This window comes from Vombatus ursinus, unplaced genomic scaffold (genome assembly GCF_900497805.2).
Source record: "Vombatus ursinus unplaced genomic scaffold, bare-nosed wombat genome assembly UNPS02014799.1, whole genome shotgun sequence".
Taxonomy (NCBI): Eukaryota; Metazoa; Chordata; class Mammalia; order Diprotodontia; family Vombatidae; genus Vombatus; species Vombatus ursinus.
In genome coordinates, this window is record NW_020954577.1 from 46,738,360 (window position 1) to 46,744,359 (window position 6,000).

Sequence of the window (6,000 nt, forward strand, 5' to 3'; positions counted from 1 at the left end):
AGCCAATCATTGTGACAGATCCCCAAATGCAGTTGGGGGAGTATGTCTGTTCTGGGCTAAGGAGGAGAACAGTACACATTCGCTGCCTGAGCCATTTACATTAACATTAAGGAAGCTAAATGACTAAGTAAAACATTTCTCTTCCAGGCTTGTGGTTTGGAAAGGAGTCTTCCACAAAAACTCCATACTTGCTGACGAGCTGAAGCTTGGCCTGGTCTCTCTTTTTTCCCCTATTTTTTTTTAAATCTTTCTGCTCCAGAAGGCCCCTAAACCCAGACCCTGATACTGACCAAGAGAACAGGCATTCCATCTTTCTCGAACCACACTGAAGAAAATCCGGTCGCTGTGATGCTTGCTTGCTCCTGGAAATCAGTGTTCCTGGTTCAGATCGTGCTGCTACTTCATTCCCCAGCCAGGGAAAGGAGCCAAGTTTCCCACCCCCACCCCCATTTGTCCCTGGCTGGACTGTCTTGCTAACTGGGCGTTTGCAATTTTCTTGTCTCCTCTCTCTGATTTCCAGGGCTTTATTCATTTCACTTTGAACTCTATTATGATACAAATACTTTTCTGTTCACGTGCCTCTGAGGCTCCTGCTTTTATCATGCCATCCTTGTGTGCAGCGTACATCTGGTCACTCCTTTATACATAAGCTACCTGTGGACAAAGCCATAACTAGGGTAACCCTGCTGGGGCTTTGTCCCAGGGTTCCAAAATTTAGAGGGTGCCCAAAATGACGTTCCAGAACATGCTTCCTGAGTGCAGTGGCTGTGCCCCACTAAGTCCCCTGACCCCAGGCCACTCCAAAATCCATGCTTATAGCTCTGGAAGCTATTTAAAGGCACCCCAAGGAGTTAGTATAGTGTCATGAAAGGTATAGGTCTTGGAGTAAGGCAAGACCCGAGTTCTAATCTCAGCTCCGAAACTTCCTAACCCTGGGCAAGTCAATGGAATTGTCTGAATCTTGAGCATCTCTCTGCAGATAGAGGAGAGGCTTATGTGAAAGAGAAGGCCAAGGTGAAAAAGAAAAGGGTTTTAGGATCTCTTTTCTCAAAAATGCTTGGGGAATCAGAACATGGGTCACTGGGGGAAATTCTCTAGACTTTGTGCTTCCCAGTGGCAATTTCTCAACCCTAAGCATTGTACAAAATAAATAAAGTCAGAGGCTCATAGATTTAGCACTACAAGGGACCTTGAAGGTCATCAAGTCCAACCCTCCCATTTTACAGATGAGGAAACTGAGATTCACAGAAAATAAGTGACTGGCCCATTTTGCAGATGGAGAAATTGAGACCTAGACAGGGAAAGGAATTTGCCTGAAGTCACAGAGTATATTAGTGGCAGTGCATGGGTTTGAATCCTTTCTCTCTCAAGCCTTACAGTCCTGTGTTCAGGGACAGCCCTGTGAGCTTCCTTTATTAACATTTGGATCACCCTGGTCACTTTAAACTCCTCCCCAGGTCGAGGTCATCACTTGCCCCCAGAGGTCTGAAAAAAATCCTTATGAAAGGAGACAGCTGGGTGGAATTTCCTGGGACATTCTATTTCTATGCCAGGGGATGGTCCAGAAAAAAGTGGCCCTCCCCCCATAGGCTGCCCTTCTCTTTGGAGCTGTCCAGTGGTTTGGTTTTGCATAACCAACAGGACTTGTGACAGGGAGATAAGAAGATGTCTTGGCTTGCACCTCAGACTCTGGCAGAAATACCATGGAATAAAGCCTGAATTGCCCATCAGTGGGCATCTTGATGACAAATTATGGCTCGTAAATGGATGGAATTATATCTTGTTACTTTTATCCTTTTGAAATCGGTTGTGAATACAGATGCAGTGACCACCAGAATCAAGAATCTCACACTCACCATTTCCAGCTTGTCCAAATGACCACACCACTAAACCATCCCAATGAGTTTTTGGCCTTTAGGATGTCTTGGGATCCAAATTGTTAATTAGCCATTGGGTCTATTTTCTGTTATCCATGTATATGACACTCCCCAATATTTTTCCCATGATAAATAGCCTGAGATTATGAATCCCACCCAACCTATATCTTGCACATCAACTCTGACACCTTCAAAAGCACCTGGGATTCTGGGTAGGTAGTCCTGATCAAGTGGGAGGTCCTCTAAATACATGAAATTCTAGGAAACCAATTTCCCAAGTCCTGAGTTTCCATGGCAACTCTTATGGGCATGACAAAGCAAGTTACACAGGTAAACTCTATCGACAATAATCACCAGCCCCACCAGTTTAGTAATCCTGTCAAAAAAAAAAAAAGAAAAAGAAAATGGCATGATCTATTCTCAATGACTCCACACCTCCTTTTCCAGATGCTAACTAGCCATCTCTTTAATAATATAGGAGGTGGGGGAAGGGAGAAAGACGTTCATATGTTCATCAGGGTTTCCTGATCAACCGCCTGCTACAGACGCTCTGAAATTTTGCAAAAATTGATATTAAGGGGGCAGCTAGGTGGCGCAGTAGATAGAGCACCGGCCCTGGATTCAGGAGGACCTAAGTTCAAATCCGGCCTTAGACACATAACACTTAACTAGCTGTGTGACCCTGGGCAAGTCACTTAACCCCCATTGCCCAACTGAAAAAAAAAAAGAATTGATTTTAAGCTCAGTGCCCTATAGATTACAGACCCCCTTCTCCTCCCTTCCTTGAAAATCGGAACCACATTTGCCCTTTTCTTTATCTCAGTATCTCTCCCATTCCCCGTGATCCTTCAGATGTCACTGACAATGTCACAGTAACCACACTGGCCAGCTCTTTCAGTCTCCTGAGAAGTAATTAGCCTGAGTCTTTTATTGAACTCATCCAGGGCAGCTAGATACTCTCATATTATCTGCTTGTTTATCTAGGGTTCCACCTCCCAGGGTGAGTCATTTTTGTTCTGGCCCTTCCAACACAATAGCCACTCTCATCCTTGGAACAGAAAATGGAAGCTAAAGGAGAGAACTTGGCCTTCTGTCCGTTAGTCCTTATGGTCCCATCCATCCGTCGCCTGTCATATATAGCCAGCAGCAGGAATTGGCATCCTCCTTGCTTGCTCCTAACTACCCCTTCCAGATACTTTCTCTGCCACTGTCACTCAGAAGTCACCACTTCTACTTTAAAATCCACTCCACGCTGCCCAGATCTTTGTCATCTGTGGCCCTCCAGGTTCATTTCCTTCCTCCCCAGTGAATCCTACTCTTAGCTTGCAGTCTTCTCCAAGCCTCCCCCTTCTCCCTCCTAACACTGGTCTCCCAGTTCTTCAATATCCCCAGCTCCCACAGCCCCTATCACCAGCCCACCCCATCCATGTATGGGAAAGGGTTTCCTCAACACTCCCCTGCCGCCATTTAACTGAAGGTGCTCCCTTTGCCAGAATTCCTAGTGAGATCTCTGCTTTGAGCCTAGGGAGCAATCATTCAGCCTGTCAGCAACGATTATTGATTGATGCTTATCATTCTCATTTCTTGTCTATGTTGCAACATGGAGACTGAGCATCGCCCAACGGTCCAGCTACTCTGTGGCTCCAGGCCAATCCCTTTTTGTCTCTAGCTCAGACATTATATCGCTCTTTCTCAGAGGGATACTTTTCATGGCTAATCAATTGCTTTAAGGCCTGAGAGTTAAATATGATAGAATACAATAATAAGGCTCCAAAGTCACCCTCACGAGCCAAGAAAGCCTACCCTCTCTCCGCCCCGGGAGTAGGCAATGTGATGGGGTCTGTAGCAAGCTAGTGTCAAGGCAAGAGGACCTCTGAATTTGGCTTGGGTCGGATGACCATTGAGGTCCCTCCCAGCCATAAATTCTGGTAGCCTGTGACTCTACAAATCCTGCTTCTCAAGCTGACCAGCTCTGTGACCTTGAGCAAGTCTCTTTCCTTCTCGGACCCTCACTTTTCTCATCAGCAAAACGAAGACCTTAATACCTGTAGTACCTGCTTCACACAGGCCCTTGGGAGGAGCGAATGAGCTCACGTCTGTGAAACGTTTTATAAACTCTGAGGCACTATCTAAATGTCGGTTCCTATTCTCGCTCAGCTCATTAACTGAGAAGCATCTTTGCACGCCCCCAGGCTGGCCAAGAGATCCAGGTTACTGTGGAGAGCCAGGGTGATGAAGGTGACATGCCCCTAAGCCACATCAGTGCAGCTTCCACGAACCATGGGGGCCATTTGTCAAAGTAGCTAGAATTGCAGCGGCTCAGAGCCCCACCTGGTGGTGGACTTTCCAAACAGATTTGCTTCTAACCCTTGCGTCGGCTCTGTAGGTTTATCTTCTTTGCTCCTTTGCAGACACAGATTTTTTTTTAATAGCTAAGATATTAGGTTTAGACTTATAAAGGTACTTACTCAGGAGATTGCTAATTTGGTTTTTCTTTATATTTTGGTAGCTATATGTCAATAGAATTTATTTTCTTTGTAATCTTCTGCATTTTATTTTATGCATTTAAAAAATATAATTCTAAGAAGGGCCCACAGGCTTCACCAGACCATCAGAGGGCTCCGTAGCCCAACAAAGGTTAAGAATCCTCGGACTAGCCAGTCCCTAAAATCTCCCATAGCTCTAAGCTTTCTTAACTTTTTTATGTCCTGGCCCCCTCTTCGGTTGTCTTCTGAACCCTGGAGACCCCTTCTCAGAACAATGTTCTATAAACACATAAAATACATAGAGTTACAAATGAAATGAATTGCAATGAAATAGAGTTATCAAAATCTTTTTAAAAACAAGTTCACAGACTCCAGGTGAAGTGCTTTGACCTAACACATGGCCAGATATGGGGTTGTTAAGTCGTATCTGATTCTTTGTGACCTCACCGAGGGTTTTCTTGGCAAAGATACTAGAGCAGTTTGCCATTTCCTTCTCCACCTCACGTTGCAGATAAGAAAATGGAGGCAAAAAAGATTGAATGGCTTGCCCAGGATCACACAGCTACTGAGCGTTTGAAACTGGATTTGAATTGAGGATGAGTCTTCCTGACTCCAGGCCCAGTGCTCTATCCACCGCACCACCCGGCGGCCCAGATCTGATCCAAGCCATCCTCTTCTTTTACAGATGACAGCACTGGGGCCTGACTTGCCCAAGGTCTCAGAGATTATAAATGTAAGATCAGGGACGTGGCACAACGTCTTCTGGCTGCTCATGAAGGATTCTCTACTCTCATAAACATCATTTCAACGTCTGTCTGAGGAGAAATAGCTAAAGCCATTTACTTTAAATTCAAGTGATAGTGCGTAATTCAGGAGTTGGGAGAATTTTTCAGGTTTCAAGGAAAGAAAACAAAACAACTCCCCAAAAGTAACATATTATCATTAGACAACTATCAACTTGAAACTTGGATTAGAGTCACTTAGCTGTATGTAGGAATGACTGTAAGTCATCCTACAGCAATGATGCTCAAAAGGTGTGCCACGGCCCACCAGTGTGCCATGAGTTTTGCCATAAATTTTTCAATTTTTATTATCGCAGGTAAAAGAAAATTTTTAAATAATTTTAATGCAATTTTGCTTACCTAGCTCCTGTAGTATGCATATGAACTAAGTTCCAAACACAATAGACCTTGAATTTGCATATTCAGCAAAAATGACCGCTTTTATTGAAGGGAAATTGTGCGTACATATCTCCTAACTCTCCCAGAATGCTGCCAAAGTAAACATTCAGTGTGCCATGATTCAGAAAAAATGCAGCATGGTATAGTGAATAGCTGGGTTCAAATCCCACCTAGAAACTTACTGGCTGTGTGTCCTTAACCAAGTCATTTGAGTTCTCTGTGCCTTAAACTGCTCATCAGTAAAATGTTAGAGTTATAGTCCATGGTCCCCAATGTTCCTTCTAGCTCTAAACCTATGATTTTATGCTTCTGTGATTCCTCACAGCGAAAAATGCTGTTCCATAGGCAACAATAGTTTGAGCACCACTTTTCTCCAGGTTTCACTTGAAAGGCTCAAAGAGAAGTAGAGGGGAAAGATGTTTATAAATAGTGTTAACCACCAGTATTTTCTAGTTG